Genomic DNA, 15,578 nt, shown 5'->3' with positions numbered 1-15,578 from the left:
CGAGTATAATGAATGCGAATTCGCGCATGTATCTGCGCATGATAGAAATGCGCTGTATAATTCCGCGTTTGTGCATTACAGACAAATCGAGATTAATTGAAAGAACAATTAAATCTGAATTATTAAAACATTATCATAATTAAACTCGAGGTAGATAATAACTCTTCAAATGGGGAAAAAAATCCACGACAACATTAAAATTATTCAAACTAATACAGAATAATTGCTTGAAATAATTTCTTACATTTAAGGCAAACGATTAAAATGTATACATACATTGTCTAAAGAAAAGATATCTCTAAAATAATTATTATCTCAAATCGTAGTCCTTGATATTGAAATTCAATTAAAAAAAATAATTATCACTTTAAATAATGTTATAGACTGTAGCCTTTGATTGATCTAACAATAAGATACACTTTTATCATAGATAGTATTCTGTTGAATACATAATATAACTACAACTAACTATAATAAATCGAAAATATCGATATAAGCCAGGTTTGATTATTTTAAAACTTGTATTCTGCAATATGAGTCTGTGAATATAAAATCGACTGCAACAACCCACGAAGTTCAACGCTGCCCGATCGTAAAAGCGTTCGCGTGTAGTTTAAACGATCTTTCTGGCTCCTATTGTATAATTCAATAAAATTTGAATTTATTGCCTTGCTTGCGATGCGAATGGCGATTGTTCAGAAACGGTTCATTGGAGAATTCCGCGTATGAGAAATCTCACGGATGTATACTTTTCTATTCTTATCTGTATATGTTTCATAAGAATACATCCGTTTACAGTGATACATATTATATTAAATCATTCTTGATCTTTAAATTTTCGCTTGAAACCCCCATCGAGAAAGATTCGTTTCTTCAAATTGGAAGTAAACGTCCCCACATCGCCCTATCGTTTTCTTACGTGTCTTTTTGCCGGAGGCACTATATACCCAAAACGCGAGCTTGCCATTGTGTGCAGGAAATGCACATTTATACAGCGTTCTCGACACAGGAGCCAAGGCAGCTTCTGATCTTTCTCTCCGTACTCCGAGGCATTGTATTCAGCGTACCACGCGATAACCGGCATTATCCGGACACGTTGTGATTTTCCGCGGAAAATAAACCCACCGCTGTTTCCGCGGCGTGCCAGGAATACGCGACGTAGAGTCGACAAGAGCGAAAAGTCTCGACGGTTGACCGAGCCAACGACGACGACGACGACGACACGATGACGACGACGTGAGAGAGGAAAAGAGAGGTTCGACTATACACGATCGGTGAACACACAGCGAAATTGATCTTATTTTCCGCTCTCACGCATCCTTTCGCCATTTTCCATTCGCCTTCCAAGCGTTTCGATAGTATTTGCGCACCGAGTGTATTGCTGATAAGGCTGGAATAATCGCTTCGCGACTATCGCGTTATACAGTCGAGAGACCTCGAAATGATTCTTCAGCATGCTATAGATGCTATGTATTATAATTGAAGACGATATAATAGTAATCCGCGGAAGCATTTAGCGTTAGATATTTACTTCTCACGTATCGAATTGGAGTAAATACGATTACATTGTCACGTGTAAGAAAAAGTAATAAAATCATGAACAGCAATCATGTAAAAAATACTATTACGTTGTGCATTTAGAGAAATAAAAATTAAGTATCGCTCGTTTACTGATATCTAATATCTATAACAAAGTATCTAAAAATTGAAATAGATTCTTAGATCTGAAAATAATTTCACTGGACTATCAAAATAATTTTTTGAGAATCTCAAGCATGATAAATAATATCACAAAATATTTTTAATATGTTACTCTGAAAAAAGAGACTGGTAATAGTTATCAAGTTGAATAAAATAATCAATCAAATGTTTGATATAACCAAAAATAATTTTAAATATTTGATAAGTATGACTGAGAAAAAGGTTGATAATATTATTATGTTTGAGAACTTACTTACTAAATATTCAGTGAAATTATTTTTTGTTACATTTTCTTTTTTTCCAGTATAGTAACTAGTTTGAACGTTCTATGATTATTTCGATGATTCGACAAAATTATTCTTAGATTCATATCCAGCTAAAATTTTAGATATTTCAGCAAAATCATTCTTTCCCGTATACGCTATTATACCAAAGCGGCTCAAGCTCTCGATATCACGTCGTAAAAAATGAAGAATTCGCTTCGCAATATCCGTAGCGCGTTATTTTCTCGTGCGCAGTATAGCATAGTAAACGCCATCATCGACGTCATCATCGGCTTTACGATGAGTCGGACAATCGGGCCGAAATCGGGCGAATTAAGCACGCAAACGTCGATGTGTCGCGTCAAATATACGCGCGACCGTTCGCGCTCTCGCACGCACGCGATAACACCGTCGGCGAGCAATCGGTAAACAGATTAAAGCGCATTCGGCGAGTCACGCAGGTGAGCGCCAATTGCGTTCATTATTAACGTAATCAGGTGCAGCTGAGCCACGCATGAATACGCTCCGCAACGCGAGCGGTTAACGTTAACGATCGCGTCCGTTGGCAACATAGTTGGACCGTAGTTGTTACACGTTGCTCGATCGAATGGTTTCCGATTGCTGCGTCCGATAATGAGCTCCGATCTGTGTAAAAAAATTACTCGTGCCGATTCGCATCTGGCATCATGCTCGAACAATTCGACGCTTTTGCGTATATACAAGATAATGCTTGTTTTTTGTTCTTGTTTTTCTGTTTTTTTACAAAATGTAAGTATCTTCCAATAACGAGAATATCGGTACGTGAATATTTTCCAATCATTTTCGGATACGAGATTCCCTAAGAATGAAATATAGGAGATAATAAATAAAAAATATTTATTTTTTCCCACGAATTAATCATATATATTTTACGTCAAAACATGAGTGCTGAAAATCATTTTATTAGCATCGAAGATCCGCTTTCACAATATATGATTACCTAACAATTAAAAGTTACCAAAAAATTCATGAATAAATTTTATTGATGAATCTTTTGCAATTTTAATTTTTGTAGGTAACCATATACAATATTGTGAAAATAAGGAATAAATGTAATATTATTTTAAATGTCTTCGCGTAGCAAAACAAAACGATCGCGAACAATAAGTAATTCCGTAATTCCGGTTGAACATTTTGAAATTCCTCTCACTCGCTTCTCAACATGCACGAAGCGGATATTTTCGATAGCGAACATTATGGTGAAGGGAACCAGCTCTCAAAATGGAGGATTCTCTTTGCTCTTGAGATTGTGGAATCTTAGTGGGATTTTGGGTTTCTGGGAAACCCTAGAGACGAGCTGGTGAAAAGGAGTTTCTCGCATCTTATGCTGGTATAGCAAGATATAACCACTCAACCTTTATACGTGCTTCCTCTAGTACGCAGAACGGAAGAAAAAAAAGAAAGATAGAGAGGTAGAAAGAGAAAGAACCTTAAAGACGAGGCTACATTTGCATTTCTCAACACTTAGATGCGGGGGTGGCGCGTTATGCAAATCTTAATTTACCACACCGAAAAACTCGTAAAATTTCTGCGCTTTTCCGCAATAAACCCTCAAATTACTTGCAAGCTTTCCTTCATTTTAGCCTCCTCCCTTCCCGCCCATCCGTTTTGCGTACGGAGATCCGCGCGATCGTTCTGAGAGCTTCTCTCGTTGCACAGAATTAATGGCGTCCGCATCGAAGGGAGAGGAAAGAACCCATCGAAATAATACTATCGCGCGCAATGCCAACCGGAAATCAGGAGGGCGTAAACACTCCCACGGGTCCTATTTGTGACAATTCTCGAGAGGATTAGATCTTGATTTTCCCACATGCCACTATATCATTAGCGCGTTATCGTCCGAGTACGGGGAGAACGATCAATTAGCGGGTTGCTCTGAACGTGCACGTTTCGGCAACGGTCGATGGTTATTACATACGCGTATCTACATGTAATTCGATTTGCTCAATTATCGTAACGGCGCGATCACCGTAGCCGATTTAAAAAATCGTCTAGCATGCCGGTATATATTTGCGCTCGATTTCCTCGCGCGTGTAATGAGGCCCGCACCCCGAAAACGTGCATCCGTCGCATTTACAGCGATGATTACTCATTCACTCGATAAATCATAATTTGCCCATCAGCCTGCGATACACCGCGAATGACAGTCCGGATTGCCACGGCCCTCTCGCCGCAATCGTTCGGAGAATATCCGCTATATGTATAATTTAGGTATTTTAGGTGATTCAAGCGAGAGATAATACGGTGTCACATAGCTAACTGAATTGATTCAATTCGGCGATGTTATTACGTGGATAACGACCGTGAGTCTGACAACGAAGATGAGAGAGAGAGAGGATTCTCTCGTTATTTAGCTAAATTATCTTCGCAGTACCGTGTATTGAATGCGATTATAAAGGTATTCACCGCATCAAATTCCAATGAATGAAATTGACGGAATCTTCCAATGATGTTACCGTACAATCAATACATAAAACAATTTTATTTTCCGGAGAACATTCAGACGTCTTATAAGATATCCTTTAAAAGTTGCATTTAACTGGATTATAAAATGTTTTTAAGGGTAGAAATTTTTTTTCAAGTTCTAAAGTATATCGCTTTGTGGTTTTGATATCCTCAAATCAAATGCCTCAATTTGACAATAAAAAACTTTTTATTAGAAAATGAAACGAATACATGATTAAAAAAGTATATACTACGTAATATGTAGTTTATTTCAATTAATTAAATCATATTTTTTTGTTAGGTACTCATTTCATTTTCTAATAAAGAGATTTTTTATTATCAATTGAGATATTTGATTTGAGAATGTCAAAACCACAAAACGATATACTTTAGAACTTGTAAAAAAATGTTTCTATCTTTAAAAACGTTTCATGATTTAGTTAAATGCAATTTTTAAAGGCCCTATAAGAAGTCCTAGAAAAATTCCAACTGGATTTTGTTCTAGATGATCTATAATTTTAGGAGTAACGATCCATTTGAACGCTTGGAATTTTACTAAAATCGACCTTGAATTCGAAATTTAGTCATTTTTTCACATTAATCGTGTTTCTTAAGGCGTATATAGAGCTAAATAAATTATTGCATTGTGTTCAGTCAGATCAACAAAACATACAGTACTACATTTCAAATCTGGATTAAGCTATTTTTGCATTAAATCAAACATGTATTTAAAAAAATCGAAACATTGATTTAAAAATCAAACTAATAAAATTCACAATCTCTAAATCTTTATATTTTTTGATAAAAGTTTAGGGATGTTCTTTTGGCATGAAATGGAAGTTTTTGAGCTGAGATTAAAAAAAATTTTTTTTTCTTGTCAATCTAAGATATATATATATATATAAATCTTGATCTATCAACAGATTTAAAATTATCGAAACTGCAATATCATAAAGTAGTCGTCCATATTCTAAAATAATTTTCTTATCGTAGACCATCGCAGATAACCAGAAAAAATGCATCACGCCTTTATCGGTTTTATGGCACAGATAAAAGAAATTTGTACGACCGTCGTCCCGCCGGAACGAGTTGCGAGATGATATCTCGGACAAAGTCAGCTCAGCTTGTTGCAGATAACGTCGTGACTTTACATCGCATCTAGGAAACGAGGGGCGATGTATTTTCCCGGAAACGAAATCGGAACGAAAATATCGGTTGCGATCTGATAATGCACGTCGCAATATACCTATGATTGATTCGTCTGTCTGCCAAACCAGACCTGCCTTCAGATTCCGAGAAACATCGCGAAGCCAATAAAACGTGCGTTTACATAAACAGAATTTCTAGAAACCAATATTTTCAAAGGATGCAATTTTTTTTGCTCTTTGCCAAATGAACTTTGAAAATTGATAATTTCAAATAATTAAATAATAGAAATAGACATAAAAGCAAATTGCGAATTATTTTACTATGCTTAATCAATATTAACTGAACGTTTGTTTAAGCAAAGAATCACTAAAAAGAAGATAGAATTAAATTTATACAATAAAATCTATATTTCAGTTCAGGTTACAATCTGACGTGAAAATATTTATATTTTACACGGTCAAGAATACGAAATATCCAAGAAAGTATGATTAATTGCATAATTATATATTACCGTTAATATGCAATATAAAATTTTCAGAACATGATAATTTCTAAGACTACAAATTATCATTATTTAATCATAGTATAATTGAAAAGGACTGTAATAATCTAATATTAAGGAAATCCTATAATCATTTATATTACCGACTAAATCATACGATTTTTGTGTAACAATTACTTTTTTCTTGTTTTATTGATGTGAAAATCTTTTTCCAGGATTAAAAAGTATACGCATAATAGGTGTCTGAGAGATAGAGTCTATGCTGAGAACGACAAAAAATTTCGAAATTGAGATCTTCCTTACCATTTCTTAGTTCAATATGGCGCTTCAGAGCTGTTACGTCGTGACATTTGTTTATAAAAGCTGTGCAATCTATACTTACAAAATAATAGTCCACAGTAGACTATAGTTTGAGACTATACTTACAAATATAGTTTTTATAGACTATACTTACAAAATAATAGTCCACAGTAGTTTGTATGAAGAAACAGCGTGGAGTACTTAAAATTGAACATAGACGACTAATTAAAACGTAATTGTTATACGAAAATTTATGTGTACACAAAGAAAATTTTATATTAAATTTTAATACAATTTTAAATTATACTTTACTATGTCTTATATTTTCGATGAACCGTCACATGATTCCGACATAACTTTTACTATGACAATACTAATTTTTATCACATAAATAAAATAATTTTTGTTAAAAGCTGCCAATGCTTAAGCCACATTCTAACACGAAAACAGTTAATTTTTACTATGGTACGCAAACAAAATTTGCTAGGTATATATTTTTTAGTTATCTTTACAATTCTAACTTTTATTCGACAAGTTTTGATTTTGTAATAAAAAATTTTTACTATAAAAAAGTATAAAAATTATGTTGCATTATTGTTTTAAAAAAAATAGTTATAGCATTTAAACTTATAATTGTCCGCAGCGCTACTGCCACATTATATAATAGTAATTTTAAATATAAAATTTTCTCCGTGTATGTAGCATGCGTGAGTGAGATATTGATGTAGTGATGCGTTAATTATATGTAAATCGTTTGTGTGTGCTATTTTCAGTATGACTAATCGCGTTTAGGATTCTCTTAATATTATTTTTCTTCATAATATATATAACCGGTAACATCAGCCTCTTTCACATGTATTTTCTTTCGACACTTAAAATAAAATCTTTCATTTCACTGTATATAATGTAATATAATAAAACACGCAAATTTTATTCCATACAATAGTTTATATTCACATGCCGCCGTTGCTCTATGCTATCGGGACAGTTTCCTAAAACAATTTCAATATTTTTATGTGCATTTATTTACATTCAAAATAATAAAATAATTAACTGTACATCGTCCAATTTTGGCAATATCAAATTTTAAAGGCACAAACGATTTTTTATTGTGACTTATGGTAAATAAATTTAAATCTGTAAAAAATAAGTAAAATACAATATGTTAAAACTTTCACAAGTAAGAATGTTTTCAGATTTTTATATGTACAAGTTAGAACAATTTAAAAATATTTGCATTAAAGTTCGAAGATTCAGGTTGTAGATAAAGGATAAAAATTTTACATTGTCAGTGTTAAAGCAACAAATATACATACATTATATTTTTACTTTTACGTAAATATTTATTAATGTTTTTTTCGTATAGCATGCAAAAATGGATGACGTAAATACGCTTATATCTACATAAAATTTGATATGTTTTTAACGATCGGTCTAAAAGATTGTAGCGCACTTACGTTAATGTTGTCTCCGTCAATCTCCTCCATTATTATATTTTTATGAATAAAAAATTATGAATAAAATTATTATAATTTTCTTATTATTTCGTTACATATCAATAATCTTAACAAATAAAAAAAAGATAAAATTAAAATAAAGATATATCATATAAATTGTACATTTGTTTCTAGTAATTATTACGTTTCTTTGTTTTTAATTGATTAATATAAAGCATTATCAGAATGTTTTCTTATTAATTATTACTTATAGTAATTATAATCATATATGTATTTTAATTATAACACATATATGTGAAAATACATTTCGGTCAAAATGATCAGGACTCGCCTACTAACGTTAATTTCGAGAGACGCGTCTACTTCTGGATTAATTTTACTTTTTCTCCAATGTTTTAATTTTCATAGATTTTTCATTATTTTTCTCGATTAAACTAAAAAATTGGACGTAATAGAGCAAAATGGGGTTTATGAATTCAAATTCAGCGATCTAAAATTTATAAGAAACACCTATTCTAGTTTGAATTGCTCATCAAAAAATTTTTTTTTGTGATCCTGTGTAATATAGACTATATTTGGAAACTTCGTTCAAATGTCACTTTATCCTTATTTTACGCCTAATGAACGATAAAAAATGCAATCAAAATCTCATTACAAATGTTTTAATTAAAATATTTACTTGACTAATTAGAAGAAAGAATTAATTTTATTAATTATCCAATGCTTATTTGTAGCATCACGAGAACGCACATGCATCGGTTGCAGACAATGTAAATTTATTTATTGATTAAATTATTTGCTTAGATTGCGTTCGGACTTTATCCAAGTACTCCAGTATGTCACTGTATTTAAAAATAAAATAACAAAAATATAACAAAATACGATACAATAGGTCTGTTCGACTTGTTTATACTTTTTACATTCAGCATCTTCACTTTCTCTCTTTTCAAATATATATCTATTTCATTTTAAATGTAAAAAGTGTAAGCAAGTCGAATAGATCAAAAAAGACATGCCGAGTGGTCAAGCAATCGATAAATTCAAAAAACCAAGATGGCGCGGCGTTAATCGCAAAATAATGACGTAAGGGCGATTTAAAACTCGATCCACATAAAGAAGTCCATTCTACATTAGACGTAAGCCGATTGCAAGTTTGTTGCGACAGCCAATCTGAAACTTGCATTTTGAAATCAACGCTTCACATTGGCTGTCGCAACAAACTTGAGATTGGCTTACATAATGAGCTTAAGATGCAAAACGCAAATTGCAAGTCACAAGCTTATTGCGTCAACCAATCTCGAAGGGTAATTTTTAAAATTGACGCATCGGATTGGCTAAAGCTCGATCTATACGTAAGACGCAGAACGCAGGTCGTAAAACTAGAAATTAACTTAACGTTTTAATTATAAATGATATGGTTGTAGGACGCAGAACGCAAGACGCAGAAAGTTGGGTAAATTTCAACTTTTGCGTTCTACGTATTGCTGTCTATTACAATTTGAAATACGTTTCACCTGCGATCTGCGATTCTGCGTCTTATGTAGATCGGGCTTAAACATAGGGCTTAAACAAGGCTCCTACATAAAAGTCGTAGACAGTCGTGGAGTTTTAAGTCGTAGGAAAGCAACCAATTATAATCAAATATAAGGAGAATACTCGATTAGAATTGGTCAGTTCCTACGACTTAAGATTCCACGACTTTTATGTAGAGGATTCCTTTAACGCAACAAGTTTGAGATCTGGCGACTGGCGTTCTGAGTCTTATATAGATCAGACTTAATTTATCGATTAATCAATCACATTATGCGCAAATGCAGCTTTTACGGAAAAAAATTGCATTTGCGCACAGTGCGATTGATCAATCAAGATGAAATAAATTAAAAAACTCGTCCGTTATATTTATACTGGCTCATACTATTCGTAATCAATAAGTACACGATCTTCGACAGCATTTTCATGGCGAACTATTTTTACCGTTCACTTCTTGAAATCAACCCATTTTTATTGTTATACCCTCACATGTATCCTTAACTAAATACCCTTTAAAACTTTTAGAATGAAATCTTATTCTTTTACAAGACCGATTTAATTTTTATTCTTTAGAGTGAAATTCCACTCCAAGAAATTTAGAGAATAGAAATAGATGATCGAGCGTTTAAGTCTATTCGATACTAATTAGTCACTTAATTAATGTGCACGAACTCTGAACATATTGGCATAGTAAATGCGTCGAAAAAGATCAAAGCTCGGGCTCGTCCGTCGAGCGATATCTATTAAGAATACCAACATGAGTATAATCACATGAGACATATAAAAGATTTAGTATTCTTTTTGTGCTAATTTATTGCTCTAGCCATTTAGCAAGAAATTTTTATTATATTATAACTTTTACAAAAATTAAAATGCCTATTAAAAAAAATTATAATAAAAAGAAAAATACTCACATTATAATTTAGTGCTAATTATGTGCTTGCAATATAAACTAGTTCAAATTTTAAAGCAATACCCTTTACGCCAAAAAATAACCTAAGTTTTCGACCATAATCCCTTTAATGATTTTATTCGTAAATTACATTCAATTATATTCATTGATTTTATTTGCTCCACTGCTACTTGCGGAAAACAATCCTTACATCCTATGTGTCTCTTTTGTTGTTAAATAAACCAATGAGCAAATTTTACAAAACTTTCTATGATAATTTTACAGAATATGTAATTTCGAGCAATAAAATCATTACATTCTAACTTTTGTAAAAGTTAGCATAAAGATTACTTGCTAAATGGCTAGAGCAATAAAATCAGGATTAAAGCAATAAAATAGCACAAAAAGAGTTAAATCCTCCATGTGATTATCTGATGTGATTATGCTCATGTTGGCATTCTAGCTTAATAGACATCGACGAGTGTGATGTCATTTTCACGGCCGCGATCAAACAATTAATCGGAGTGACCGCTAATTTATAAAAAGCCAATATGGCGATTCACGACGCAATCCCGTGGCACAGATTGTTCACGCGAATTGTAATTTAAGAACACGATCGCCAATCGATACTGCATTGAATTTCAGAATGCGAATTAATGAACACGCGAGAAGTTGTGTTTCCACTATTTAATCTCGATATTAATTTTTATTTTTATACATATTTACGATGATACATATTTATCGATAAATTTCCTGACAAAAATAAGAGTCGGAACTAAGTCAAATATAAAGAGAGAGTGCCAGAAGCGTAAATGAAACTTCAAGTAAGCACAAATTGAGACAACGAAAGGTAAAAGAAGCTTTCTTTAGTTTCCTCTATTAGATGCTTTGTTTACACTTTTGTATAATTCTTTTCTTACATTCAACAATGTCTATGGATTCTGCTCTTAGTTTTATTTTTTTTGAGAGAAAAAATACAGGGAATAGAGAGAGAGGTCTTTAGGTATATGCCTATTAGACCTGATCTAGTACAGTTCGCGCAATTAATGCCTTTCATCCCCGTTACTTTCTTGGTTATTTTTACGTTCATAGCCGAAATACGCGAGTTTTTCCAATTTCTATAGGTTGATCCGATCTATTCGATTACAGCCATGAATGTATAAACGACCAAGAAGGTAAACGCGATGCAAATGGATGTGATGTCATAGGGTTGGAAGGCATTAATTGCGCGAACTGTACATACGACCTAGTTTCGTGCATTTGATACACATATTAACTAATAACTTTCTATTAAATTATTTTTGTTTCAGTGATGTTGTTCAAAGAATGATGTACCAGAGAGATCTGAAAGAAGACATGACAGCCCAAACCTGTAACCATAAAATGTTGCCGTATAAACTACTGCCCTCTGACAAAGTGGATGTAAACTATATAGTTCATTTTTCTTAGGATACATCGTCCATTTTTCAAGGCTGGAGATGATAAATCGATATTTGATTCATATAATCGTGCTACATATAGCTATATGTTTGAACAATAACTAATTATGTTTGTCCGTAAGAACTAAAAGGTTATTACGGAAAAAAATATATCGATTGGCTGTCACGAGAATGTTCGCTGTATGGTGGTGTGTTAATGCGACCTTGGTTAATTATCTACATAATTTACATAGATAATACTTTATAGAATAGTTTACATTGTCTATTCTACATGTAAATGTTGAATATTATAATATACGCGTGCACCCTAAAAAATATATCAATTTCGAAATTTTTTTGTTTTCGGCATAAACTCCATTTTTACAAACACGTATTAATGCGAATACTTTAATTGGAAAAGGATTTTCGAATTTGTAAAAGAGAAAAAAGTATTTGTTGTACAAAAATTATATGATTTAGTCGGTAATACAGACGGTTTTAGGTCTCTAAAAAAGAGTCTGTATTATCGACGTCCATCAAGTTCAGACGTCACTCCAGGGAGTGACGGTTGATAATCAAACGGATGATAACATTAAAATTATAATTTTAAATAAAAATCAAATTTTATTGAATTTTAAATATACGTATATGTTTACAAAATTAATAAATTATAAAATTAGTACAACATATATCAATTTATTACTCTTAATCACTTAGATTTTAACAGTGACGCGAACTCTCGTAGGATTGTCGATTTTTAATAATATCTCGACGATGATTTCATTCAATAAATTTAGAGATTTGTATTAATCTGCAATGTTTCAACAATTTGGTCACTTCAGCATTCCTTAAAGAGTGTAAGCGATCAAATTGGATGCAATTCCATTTAAATGATGTTAAGTAAAATGAAATGACCGGTATAAAGTCATTAATAAAGCGTAAGGGATTCAATCAATCAATCTTTTATTTACTTTAATTGATTGATTCTCTTATGCTTTATGCTTTAAGATGCTTTCCCATGACAGTCAGAATTACAGAAAACGGAATCTTGGAAAAGTAATGACTAATTAGAATCATTCGTTTGTATAATGTGCTTAAATGATTGAGTGTATTACTTTAAATAAAATTGTTTAAAATCGATATTACGACTGCGTTTTCCAAAATTCGCAGTTGAAAACATAGATGGCAACTATAGTATGGAATTGTGGTCATCGTGGAGCACTTCATATTATAATAGAAGTTACCCAGATATCTAATAATTTGAAAAAGTAACATCTGGGTAGTTTCCCTTGTTAATGTGAAAATCCACACTTAGGAATCCAAGAATTGAATTAAAAATTGAATTTTTTAAATATTGTGCGTGGGTACTAATATTTGTGATAGCAGCTGTATGTACAACTGCGCGCATAATAGATTTCTTACCAATTGTTAGACAGAGCGTCGCAATTCACAATTGTAAAAAAAGGGAACGGTAATATGATATCCATGATATGAATCCTATCCATAATATCCTAGAATTTCCTTTTTATTTTAGATAATAATCACATAGATATACATACGTATATACACTTGTATTTCATAGAGATCTTTGGATATCCCATAAAATCTCCATGGGATCTCACACATGCAGACACGAACATTTATACATCCCCTGGATATCCGTTGGATAACTGAGACCATCCACGGATATCACAAAAGATTATTGCAATATCCCAAAATGACGTCCGTTGGACATCCCTAGGATAAAATGTGCGGTGTGAGATACGTCAAGGTCGTCAAGTCGGTCGATAACCACTGGGTCACGCACTAAACTCACGCACATGTGAATCCGGCCGATAACCCTTAGCTCAACGAACTCACGTAAACGTTTTTCTAAAAATTCTTTCACTATATGGAAAAATATTCACAGCTTAAAACCCAAATTTATAAAATAAATGTGCATTAACATGTATTTAAAATAATATTGTATTTTAAATTTTACATTAACACAATATATTAATAAAACATACGATGTACTGCTGAGATTCACACAACCTACATAATTATTGGCACGTCAAATTTTTAAAATATTTGTCCACAAATATTATTTGTTTTACAATATATATATATATATATATATATATTTACAATGTAATACTTAATATAATATTTAAGAACATGAAGAATTATTTATTTATAAATTACAAAATTAAATATATTTCAAAACATGAATTTTCTTTAGAACATTATGAAATATCTTGTTTTCTCAATAAATACTTTATCAATTTCTTTTATTTTTTTCAGTTTATTTATTATATGTATATTGTTAATATTCGATGTACAGAGTATTTCAGAAATAGTTTGGCCAAATTTTAAGAGCATATTCCACTCATTGTAAGGATGAAAAAAGTTATATAAACATAAATTCGGAAACATAGGTTCTTCTTTTCCAAGTTAACATTTAAATAAACATTTCTTATTTAAATTGTACGTATTTACGTCGGACGGTATGCCTCGCTTCGACGTTTCATGAATTATACTTCTATTTACCTTTTAAAGTAAACAAAGAGTGCTTAGCTTGCTTAGTTCTCCTAATTTAAATTTTTTAAATTTTTATTTATGAGCATATCTTAAGACCTCGTGATATTCCTGTTGCTATTTCGAAATCGTATTATCGCTGCGTGTAAAAAAATACGAAATATAAGTATAAAATAAAGATAAATACAAATATAAAGTAAAATATAGATACAATATAAGTATAAAATAAAATATAGATGCAAGTATAAAATAAAATATAGGTATAAGTATAAAATAAAGAAATGTTTATAACTTGGAAAGAAAGCGTTTCCAAATCCATTTGTATGATTTTTTTTCATCTTTACTTAATGAGTGGAATATGTTCTTAAAGTTTCGTTAATTATTTCTGAAACACCTTGTATTCATATAAGAAAATAACTAATTTTTCAGTTTATCATGAATGCGCTTAACGTCATACAAATTTTGTTAAACCTATTGCGACTTACATTGCAAATTCTTTACTATATCTATCAGAGCGTGTACTACAACTTTTTGAAAAAAAGAATGTAAATGGTGAGATTGTTTTGGTACGTATAAAAAATATAATATTTATTGCAAAAGTAAATACTTAATATTAAAAGCTGTCAAAGTATCAATTTTGAAAAAATTCAAAATTGACGAAGAAATTAAACAAATATGTTTTAATAATAAAATTAATTTACATGTTTATGTATAACTTATCTTAACTTTATATATTGTATAATATATGAAACAATAAGAGATAATGAAACATTTTTTCTTTTTGACTAATAAATATGTTAATTAGTAAATATATTAATTAATATATATAAAATATAAAATATAAAATATATGTCTAAAGTATAAAATATATGTCTTATATCTTATTTATATCCATTGTGTGTTAGTTTTAATCTCTGTTTATAATTTTTGTATTATTAACATTTAATATATTAGGTGTTGGAATTAATTCGTAGCGTTTTTAATGAAAAAATGTTATTTATTTCACATGAGCATTAAAAAATACATTAATGAAAGTACTTCCCATCACTTGTAAAACGCTACGAATTAATTCCAACACCTAATACATTCCTGTAGTTTTTAATAAGGTCTAACTCTCATCGGATATTATTTATATAGGGTAGGATCGGGTATTATGAGTATTGTAGGTAATACGAGCACTCTTTATATTTCTGTAACGCTTAATACTAGTGCCAACTGTTATGAAAAGATGCATCTGTCTTTGCGACATTCCAATATGTTGCAAAGTTTGATCTAAATTTATGTACTTTGGATATTTATCATATTAAATAAGTAAGTACGTTATTTTTTATTTTTTTCTCTAACTTTATAAGATCCTCAATCTAT

The 15,578-nt window shown here is 31.3% G+C and overlaps 1 long non-coding RNA gene across 1 annotated transcript in view; it reads left to right on the top strand.

Annotated features, from left to right (window-relative positions):
- LOC147909337 (uncharacterized) overlaps positions 1–12,034 on the top strand; it is a 30,612-nt gene extending 18,578 nt beyond the window's left edge. Inside the window, exon 2 of the long non-coding RNA XR_015545391.1 lies at positions 11,589–12,034. This is a non-coding gene — a long non-coding RNA (uncharacterized LOC147909337). The remainder of the gene's footprint in view (positions 1–11,588) is intronic.
- The last annotated feature ends 3,544 nt before the right edge of the window (positions 12,035–15,578 follow it).

The sequence above is a fragment of the Acromyrmex echinatior genome, chromosome 6 (assembly GCF_024713525.1).
Source record: "Acromyrmex echinatior isolate Ae372 chromosome 6, ASM2471352v2, whole genome shotgun sequence".
NCBI lineage: Eukaryota > Metazoa > Arthropoda > Insecta > Hymenoptera > Formicidae > Acromyrmex > Acromyrmex echinatior.
The sequence above is the reverse complement of the archived record's forward strand: the minus strand, read 5'-3'. Positions and strand labels throughout refer to the sequence as shown.